Below are 10,963 nucleotides of genomic sequence, written 5' to 3'. Positions count from 1 at the left end.
TTTGGAATACTAACATGCCCCCCTCCATAATCCTCAATGATCCTAGCCCTCCTGAATAATGTTGTACTGAAGGGAGGACTAGGAATCATAGTCAATGCCCGTGCCTCTTGTCGGTCCAAAATACCATAAGTTCTCGCAAGCCTTGTAACAAACATGCCTCCATTGATTTTTGAAGTCACCCGCTCTTTGACTGCCCCCTCTACCAAGTATTTTGCCATGCAATATGGCAAATTGCAAAATACATTAGGAGTGATAATACTCCACATGTAGAAGATGTCGAGAGTGGGGACTTTATCGTCATCCTTTTGCATGTTTATAGAGCTTGCGATCAGACGATGTATTAAGCGATGAATCGGGGAACGGATGCTGCCCTCTTGGGCGGATGAAGGAATGTAAACCCGGTTGGCAATGGTGGTCCACCAAGTAGAGGCAACCACATCCTCGGGCAAGTCTTTGTGGCACTGCTCCAAAAATGACTCAATAGCCTCGGACATGATCTCATTCTGATCATAAATACCAAGCCTCCATGCCAGCTCTGCAATGCTGCACTGGCGAAACTCTCCTCCAAGGCAGAATGAAATAATATTCGGATTATAGTAGTCATCACCACCTCGGAAAGAGATGATGGCAAAGAACTCCCAGCAAAGCTCTTGATACATGGGTTCTTGAAGCTTGAACAACCGACTTCACCCGTCACAGATTACTTGTACCCCATTAACTTCACAAGACTTGACTAAGTAATGGTTTAGCGCTTCTTCCAACCCAGCTTGCCCTATCCATGACCAGTCCAACTCATTAGGAACATATATTTCCTTTCGCTTCAAAGCCTCCAGCTTGCTTTTTGTACGTGTGAGTGAAGACTTGTTGGTGATGCTTGGAAAAGTCAACCATGGGATGTCCCCATAACCGCCTCCTCGTGAGCTTTGACCTCTCCTAGACATGGTTCCTGCACAGCAGAGAAACAAGAAAACCACAAGCAAAATACCGAAAATATTAAAAATGGCAGAATACTGGGCATCAGCAGCATGGACTCGCCGAGTCCACGAACTGCTCGGCGAGTAGGACGAACTGCAGGAGTCCAAATCTCTTCTGATGAAATTAACCAGCCAAATCCATAAATTATTGCAGGGGTTTGCTTCAGAATGTTCCAGGAGCATATGATTGTAAAAATAATTACGTCTAAAACGTCCTAATTTGTCAAAAATCAAAACCCTAAAATCCAAGTCTTCCCAAAATCGGGATTTTCCAGAAATTAAGGGTGATATTTCACCCAAGATCGAAACTTGTAAAGGATTAAGAGCTAAAGTTGTTACCTTGGTGGTTGAATTCGCAAAAAAAGAGAGGATTCAAGATGAAGGCTTGAGAGAGTGCACGTCGAGTATGGGGGTGGCGGCTCGTATGAATGGCTGAAAGTGTTTGCAATTTAGGGTAAAAACCCCTCTTTTACAGAATGTAAAATAATTTTTTTTTCTTTTCGGGTAATATATGGACTCGTCGAGTAGGCGGACCTACTTGGCAAGTAGATGCCTGATTCAACGATTTTTCGGGATTTCTGAAATGGACTCGCCGAGTAGACTTAGAGACTCGTCGAGTTTTTCATTCTGTGAAAAATGTATGCCACCCCACACTTAAGCATTGCTTGCCCTCAAGCAATCATTTTAAACACAGAAGAAGATTGATAAAAACAAATCCTAAGCAAAATGAAAATAAAAAAAAACGAAAAAAAAGGAAAGAAAGCAAACTCTAGCAACGGGTTACCTCCCGTTAAGCGCTTCTTATTGAGGAGTCGTTAGCTGGACTCCTTCCCGGTCTACGTGTCTTCGTTTTCCTCCATCGGGAATTCACGCTTAATCTTTTGTTGTTTAAACTTTGTCTTGTAAGCATGAATCTTTCTTTTATACGCCCGTCTCAATTCTTCTTTTCTTTTCCTCGCAGCATCCTCTTGTATAGCATAACTGATCCGTTTCCCAACCTTTTTCTTCTTCACCCCGTTCTTTGGACCCATCTTTTGCACTCCTTCTTTGTCAATCTCGATTTCCCGTATAGTCGCCACCTTATCTTCACTTGATATTAAGGATTCTTCCTTATCTTCTAAATAATTCGGTGGTTCAAATGCACATATTTCATAATTAGTAGAAACTTGGGCTCTAGGTTTGGTTCTCTTGATTGTATTTGACTCGATCTCTCGATTAGCCATGAGTGACTCAATGGATGAGTTATTCACATCATTATTCCAACCCCTTGCATTCTCCTTTTCTCCCAAACTTACCCTCTCGTCAAGTTGAATCGCTTCTTCTTTTATCATCGTGTCAAGGTAAGCCAATTGTGCGTGTTGGAAGTTAAAGCTTTCCACAATCTCAGCCTCTTCTATTGGACTTCCCAAAGGATCAGGAGAAGTGTACATGTTAAGATCGGAAAGGGAAATTGTAAGAAGCAAGTTAAGATCTTCATGATTCTTGAGGTTCTCGATTGGACTCGTCGAGTCAGTCGATGCGACTCGGCGAGTCTGTGATGTTTCCACAATTTTTGTTGTTTCGTTTGACTCAGCTTCCTCTAACAACCTTTCTATTTCCTTTAAATCTTCTCCAGCATCGAAATTCCCTTTAGAAGATAGTAGAAATTTGTTTGGATTTTCTTCTTGTAAAAGTGCAAGCTCTCTTTCTAACACTTCATCATCCAAATCCACTAAGGAAATTTCCCCATTTTTCATCCCTTCATTCTTTTTCTCTTGTTCCGCCTTAAACACCACTGAATCATTCCCTACCCTTAATGTTAGTGTAGATTCGCACACATTGACTATTGCACAAGCGGTATTCAAAAATGGTCTTCCAAGAATGATTGGAACTTTAGGGTCTTCTTCCATGTCAAGCACTACAAAGTCCACGGGAAACACAAATTTATCGACTTTGATGAGAAGATCTTCACATACTCCTCTTGGATGTATTATTGTCTTATCGGCTAAATGGATCTTCATACGAATCGGCCTTGGCTCCGGTAAATTTAGCTTCTTGAAGAAAGAATATGGCATTAGATTAATACTTGCACCCGAATCGGTCAACGCATGAGTAGAGATTATGTTCCCAAATTGACAAAGTATGGAGATGCTTCCCGGATCACCCCTCTTTTCTGGCAGCTCATTTAACAAGACTTTAGCAACTTTTTCCATATTTTGTCTAGTCGTGAAGAGGTTTTTAAGAAAAGTTGCATACTTAGGCGTTTGAAGTATCGTTTCAACAAATGGAATGTTCACTTGAAGGGTCGTCACTTGCTCCATAAATCTTCTATACAATTGAATTTGCTCATCTGGTATGTCTCGGATTGGAAATGGCAAAGGGGGCCTGTAAGATTTCAAAAGAGAACAATTTTTCTCATCAGCTTTCGGACTCGTCGAGTCCATTATACCGACTCGGCGAGTCGAGTCGGGTTTGCTCGAATTCCTTTCAAATTCCTCTTCTGTTTGCACCTTACTTGGTTTCTTCTGAATAGAAGTCAAAGGAGTGAAAGTTTTGTCAGAATTAGTGGCTATCACATTTAGATGCGCCATTTTTGGATTTTGTTCGGTATTGCTCGGAAGTTCACCAAGTGTTCTTTGATTGATTTGTTGTGCAAGCTGTCCTATCTATTTTTCAATGTTATGAATGGAGGCTTGCTGATTTCTAAGCAGATTTTGTTGATCTTTCATCATAGCTTGATGATCTTTAAGCATTACTCGTTGCTCCTTCAATTCAATGTCGGTATCATTGTGCCTTTTTTCCGACGCAGCTACAAACCTTGTGAACATCTCTTCCAAATCAGCTCTCTTTTCCATAACCGGTTCCTCCTTTTGATAGAAACCCCATTCTTTTTGCTTGAATTTCTCCTCCTTTGCCTTTTTGTACTCATCATACGGGAGCCATTCCTTCTTCGGTTTTCGCCAATTATCATCAAATCTGTCGCCACTTGAATAGAATACTTGAGCCTTCTTGTTTCCATTCTCATCCAAATCACAATCTTTAGTGAGGTGAGGTCCTCTACAATTTTCACTTCCAACCCGAATAGCATGGATTGTTTGATCCATCTTAGTCATTCTATCTAAACTATCTAGTTTAGCCATCATTGTTGCCATGCTATCGTTAACAGTGTTCACTACCCCCCTACTTACTTCATTTCGTGGGTTATGATATTCTCTAGAGTGTTTAGAGAACTCCTCAATTAACTCCTTGATCACCGGGGGTGGCTTCTTCGTGAGCGGTCCTTGCGAGTCAAGAAGCTGCCTTGTAGTCACATTTACCCCATCATAAAAAATGGAGACTTCTTGTTGGCTATTAAGATTGTGATGTGGGCAATTCCTTAGTAGGCCCTTGTATCTCTCCCATGCCTCATAAAGGGACTCTCCAGCTTGTTGTTCAAAGTTGGCAATAACTTTCTTCAACTTGGCTATCTTTGAAGGTGGGCAAAACTGGTCAATAAATTCTTCCTTCATCTTAGCCCATGTAGTGATGGATCCGGGAGGTAGTGACTTGATCCAATCCTTAGCAGCACCTTTGAATGTAACTGGAAGCATACGAAGCAGCTGGGTTTCGCGAGGCACATTTGGAACATTAAAATAATCAGCTACATCATTGACTTCATCCAAGTGTTTATAGGCATCTTCGTGGTCTTTTCCGTAGAAGGGGATCTCCTTGAGTTGAGCAAGTATGTGACCCTTAAGCTCAAAAGTGGCAGTCGCGGGAATTGCGGGTTGCATAAGTCCCTAGCCGGTATCATCTCGTATCCTCTTCTTCCATTCGCCCATGGGAACTTCATCGATGTTCGCCATGGTGTTGTCAAAGTCACCTTCTAGATCGCTACCTTCTTCAAATTCGCTTTCTTCCTTTTCGGACTTGTTCACGATGTCTTCCTTGATTGGGTCTTCGTTTGCCAAGGAAGAGGTGTTGGATGCTCCTGATTTTCTGCTATTTTTCTTGCTAAAAACGGATTTGAGATTCTTCAAAGGTGAGTTCTTTGAAGAAGCGGATTCTCCAACGGCTTTTCCTTTATTCTTCTTTAGAGCGGACTCCGGGTCTTCAAGTGGAGGAACCAAAGGCGTATTGGATCCTCGGGTCATGTAACAATTGCAACCAAAGTAAGAAAAACGCGTAAAAAGAACAAAAAGAAATTAAAAATAAAAACTGTGAAACAGCGATGGGCTCGCCGAGTAGCGTCGACAGCACTCGGCGAGTTCAAGGCAGAAACAAAAAAAAAATTCTAATTAAATTTCTAAAACAGAAAACTATTAAAACTAATCCTAATAACTAAATTACCTAAAAATAACTTTGTGCAAGATAAATCTCACACAAAGGATCGATAAAACTAGAAATTAGTGCTAATTTTTGAATCGTTCCCCGGCCACGGCGCCAAAAACTTGATGTGTGTAAATTCAACTAGTTTTAATCCTACTTTTAATTATAAAATTGACACACAAAGGCAGTGGACCTATCAATTGTGGTGTAGTTAAATAAGTATGGTATCGAACTCAGGGAACGGAAAATTAAAGCTAAAAACTAGAATTAACTAAAAACAAGTAATAGAAAATAGGGGTTTCTCTAGTTTTGCAAGACTAGAAACTTAACTAAAACTTAACTACTCAACTAAAAGCTGAAAACACGTAAAAACAAACTAAATTCAATGATCAAAAAGGGTTTCTGTTTAGGTTCAACTCATTTACTCCTATTGTTAATTTTTATGATAATATAATAGATTAATTGTTATTGGTTACCGACTCTGGTGATTAGATTCGCATTCGCTATTACTAATCCTTAGAAAACATACCAATTCAAACAATGGCCAGTTGATTAAACTAATAGATTTCCTAGGTTAATTATTCGGGTTAAATAAGACTTGTAGCTAGCTAATTAAATTTGGTGATTCAATTAACCTCTTGTTGATGGTTTATCATACAAGCTCACACATTAATTTACCCATTCTCTAATTAATCCTAGTTTCATGTTCATTATTCCTAGGCATATAGTATTGTGTTCACATAAATTATATGAGATAAGCAATTAAGAGATGTTCATGCAGCTTAATCACTTCGCAATTAACAAAAAATAGTTATGGTTAATGCATAAGGGTCTTTAACAAGCTTAATTTAACAATATCACCAACTAACAATTAATCAAAAGAGTAAATTAAACCATAGGAGCAAAATTGTCTTCCCCAAACAGAAACTAACGAAATTAGTTCATGATTTCAGTGTATGAAAGCTTAAAAACGAATTCAAATAAACCTAACATAATTCTATTCAAAGGTAAAGTGGAAAATTAAACCAAAAGTGCCTTAATCTCTTAAGAATGAAGGATTAGGGTTCTTCAACGTTTTCCAGAGCTCCAAGGGCTTGCTTGATCGCCAAGTATTTACCCCAAAAATCCAGAGAGTCCAATTCGGGTTTGTGAAGTCTATTTATAGTTTTCTCAAAACAGGAGCTACTCGTCGATTAGATAACTGACTCGTCGAGTCCCCCTTGAGGAATCCGTATATGGCAAGGATTCCACGTGTTGCTTCGCGAACCTTCGTGTCTACTCGTCGAGTAGACGACCCTACTCGCCGAGTAGCTTCAGAATTAAGCCTTTTTCTTCTTTCTTCCATTCCCGAGCTTTCGATCGTGACTCCTGCTTCCTTTTGCTTCCGAGCACGACTTCTGGACTGAAAATATAATTCAAACATTATTAAGTACCTTTTGTCCATAATATGTGAATAATTAGCTAATAATTGATAAAAATCTATACTAAATATATGGCTAAATATGCAAATATCAACTTGTTCAGCTCCTGATAACCAATACACATCCGGTGTGACCCGTCCTTCTTTTTCACGAACAGGATCGGTGCTCCCCACGGGGAACGGCTCGGATGGATAAACCCTTGGTCTAGCAGCTCCTGAAGCTGCGTAGACAGCTCCTTCATCTAGGGCAGAGCTAGCCGATACGGTGCCTTAGCTATCGGAGCGGCACCCGGCACCAAATCAATGCGAAACTCTACCTGCCTCTCTGGACGCACTCCAAGTAACTCATCGAGAAAGACATCCTGACACTCATGTATAACAGGTACACTGCCCAAATCCATTGGGGTCTCAACCCTTGTATCCGAGATGTATGCCAAAAATCCCGAACAACCATACTGAAGAAGTATCCTAGCCCTCGCAGCTGAACAGAGGGTTGTCCCCTACGAGGCCCTCTCTCCATGAATAACTAGTTCTCCCCCACTTGGGGTTAGAACCCTCACCAGCTGGCGCTCGCAATCTATCATGGCCCCATTTCCCCCCAACCAGTCCATCCAGACGATCACCTTCAGCCCTCGCAATGGTATTAGGACTAGATCAACACGAAACATCTCCCCTAGCACATTCAGAACGCAGTCCCGATACACCCTCGCAACACTCACGGTGCAGTTATCCACAATCTCAACCTCAAGCGGGGAATCCAAAGTCCCTGCCGCATCCCATAACTTCTTTCTAAGCGCAAAAGATACAAATGATCGGGTAGCACCCGATTCGAATAAAACGTGAGCCAACATACCATTGACCATAAAGGTCCCTATACAGGAGCGTATATTTATAAACATAAACAATACACTCAATATGAAGCAGGTAGAATAAAATACATACCTGACACGACGTGACAAGCTCCACTGTGCGGTTTACCGCACTTGGCACACCGGCCACGACCCTACTGGAAGAATCTGAGGTCTTAGGCTTTTTAGCCTGACCTACAGCTGTTTGTGCCTGCTCTGGTTTCCGCTTGGTGTGGAACTCCAACTCCATCTCCCACTAATGGGCCTTCTCCACCATCTCGTTCAGCGTTTTGCACCCTATAAAGCTCACAAACTCTCGGATATCATCCCTCAGCATGGAATGATACCTCGTCCTCCTCATATCCTCATCGGTAGCATACTGTGGGATCAACAGTGCTCGTTCCCGAAACTTGGCGGTGATCTCCGCCACAGTCTCGGTGGTCTGCTGGAGCTCATGAAACTCCCTCACTAGTCGTTGCACCTCAACAGATGGTGCAAACTGTTTGGTTTTGGTATAATACAACATCCTATGGTGCACATACAACCCTAAATACCTTGGATCTATGTTTTCACTAATTATACATGCAAATGGTTTCCAAGGTATTAAACCTACAACTAGCATGCATTTGATATAAACCATATAAGATACTAGTTAGGATAACATACCTTTTGATGGAGCTTGAAGTCTTGATGTATTTGGCCTTAAAGAGCTTAGCCCCAATAGTGTGGAAGCCTCAAGTGGAATCACAACACATCATGGACAAAGGAGAAACTTGAGAGAGAATTCCATGCACCCAAAAACACCATGAACTCCAAGAATACACTAGTGGCGATTTTGGGCAATGAAGTATGTATTTATATGTGGGATTTATAGGGTCATGGATATAACCCAAATCCATACTCATGGGTTTATGATCCATGGTTCATGTGGCCCAACTCTTTATGTATCCATACATAATACTTGGTCCAACATGGATCATAAGCCCAACACATATAAATATAACTAATTAACATAAGTAGTCCCCATAGATTTAATTAGTATCTTTTGATCACTAAATTAATTCCAAATTAAGTCTTGATCAATACTAATTAACTCATATGATTTCATGTTAATATATTATAACTTATAATATATTAATAAATCATATATAACCTCTTCTCTCAAAAGTCTATCCTAACAAATTGTCCTGATGATATGCAACCCAAATGGACCATGCTACTCTCAGGTCGAGTATATACCAATAATAGTTATCGGCTTAGACATCTAATCCAATAGTCTCCCACTTGGATAAGTCTAAAACTATTATTGCAAGTATGACTCCAAAATCCCAACTAGCAATCGTAGCTCTTAAAAGCCACTATCGAACTTTGAACAAATCAATGACATCTCCATTAGATAAGGGATCATATACTCCGCCATTCTAGATACCATATGGACTGAGACATGGATTATAATCATTCTCTCTGTCCATTTGTTGTTTCCCGATTTTCGATTTTTGACAACTGACTAATTGAACAAATCAAATCAGTCCAGGCTTGGCCAAGCACTTAGGGGTGTCATCACTAAATCATCGAGGGGCCCACAAATATCACTTTTATCCTTATGAGGTAAAAGGAATGGATAAACTTTGACTCATATGCTTGTACTAACTACTTGTTGAATCATACACAAAGGCACATTTTATAACATCAAGTTACTGATGCGTTTTTGTACAATCAATGTATAACCAACTCATAGTCAACAACTCATATCTCTAGGTTTGAAGAATATAAGATATTATCATCTCATGATTCACTCGTGATAAAATCCATGAAGTGATTCAAATGAGCGTGGGTTTAATCCAATACTCGAATCTTATTCCAGGAGCACTCATGAACACTGCAGCTAAGTCTAGCCACCTAGACAAAACTACAGACCCATTCATGACAGTCTTGCCTCAATACCTACTTCCAATGTATGATCGACTATGGATGGTTTGAATAACCTAGTTATTCGGGAAGTCAAAACATGCAAAGTGAAACACAAGAATAATACTAATCCTATATGGCCCCAACACTTTGAGTGTAAATAAAAACCCTTTTATCTAAGCACCATATTGATTATTCATTATTCATTTTATAATGTTTCGATTTATCAACTTAATACTTGAATTAAAACAATAGTCATGCCATGCTCCAAGCATGCACCCTATGTTTACCTATGGTCCTTTCTTTTGTGAAATAGATCAATTGAACACGACTCCAATGAGGCTCATTTCACAATCCCAATCCCTTTTGTAAATGTAAGAATACCAAACTCTTGCCATTTACTGTAATCTGTTAGATTCTAAACTTATATGCAATGATTCTCTTGTAGTGACTATGCACAGAAGTCTCCAAGACTTGGCAACAGACATTACAAAGTATTCCAATGGAGATCAATTCCATGGAAACGAAGTGTCATATTCAAAGTTCATTTCTTTGAACATACTTCTTTGCATTAAGTTTTCTAATCTTACACAGATTCAGAGAATAACTTCCACCTATGGAAACAATTCCACATTTCCTTTTTGACCATCACTTCTGAACAAGAGTTGCCACTTTTCAAAATATGGCAATATGGTGCTTTCCAATGTTTACATTATACTTTCAATTGTCCAAAGCAACCAATCTTTGGTAAACCTCAGATTATCCTCGACAATTGTTTAATCATTTTAGTCATATCCAGTTCTATTCCTTTTTCCCTCTTAATGCCCTAAGCATTTCGAAAAATTAGAATGGATGTAATCGATCCTATACCCGAAGCATATGGGACACAATTCATGCTATAAAAAGTTTTTATTTTCCATGTTCTCACAATCCGAGCTATGAAGAGGGATGCCATAATCATAATTGAATTTTGAGAACACAACATATATAGAATTTCCTTATGTTGAACCATTCCATCATAACATTCATATATATCTTTGACTAAAGTTGATTAAAATCTCAATCTAAGCTTGTAGAATTGGAATGAAGTATAAAATCCTCTCCCTTAATTATAGCAAAACAACTTTTCAAACCTGAATTGAAACTTTTGTTTTCTATAATTAACATTGCTAACTTGCAACACATAACATAATAATCATGATCCCACTAACATGATAATTATAATTTAACTAGCATAACACTTTACGCTCCCACTAGCTTTGACATGTACCCAGAAATCAGCTGGACTTCTAGAAATCAATACTTTATTGACTTTTTTTACCAAAGTTCAGTTTTCTGATACGAGATGCTTTGATAAGACTTTATCAAAATCATACACATTTCCTTAAATAGCTCACATGTGTGTCTAAACAATTATGAAGAGGGATGTCGTAATCATAAAGTTTAGACCTTTTTCTATTCTCACAAGTCCATGTTAGTGTGTCGGTTAACCACACGCGCTCCACTAATGACTTTGAGAATACAAA

At 39.4% G+C, this 10,963-nt stretch overlaps 1 non-coding gene across 1 annotated transcript; it reads left to right on the top strand.

Annotated features, from left to right (window-relative positions):
* Positions 1-4,307: 4,307 nt before the first annotated feature.
* LOC145123033 (small nucleolar RNA R71) lies at positions 4,308-4,414 on the top strand. The gene has a single exon (XR_013714912.1). It is a non-coding gene; the product is annotated as a small nucleolar RNA R71 (small nucleolar RNA).
* The last annotated feature ends 6,549 nt before the right edge of the window (positions 4,415-10,963 follow it).

The sequence above is a fragment of the Lactuca virosa genome, chromosome 6 (assembly GCF_052849685.1).
Source record: "Lactuca virosa cultivar CGN04683 chromosome 6, Lactuca_virosa_CGN04683_v6, whole genome shotgun sequence".
Taxonomy (NCBI): Eukaryota; Viridiplantae; Streptophyta; class Magnoliopsida; order Asterales; family Asteraceae; genus Lactuca; species Lactuca virosa.
This window is presented reverse-complemented; position numbering and strand designations above follow the sequence as displayed.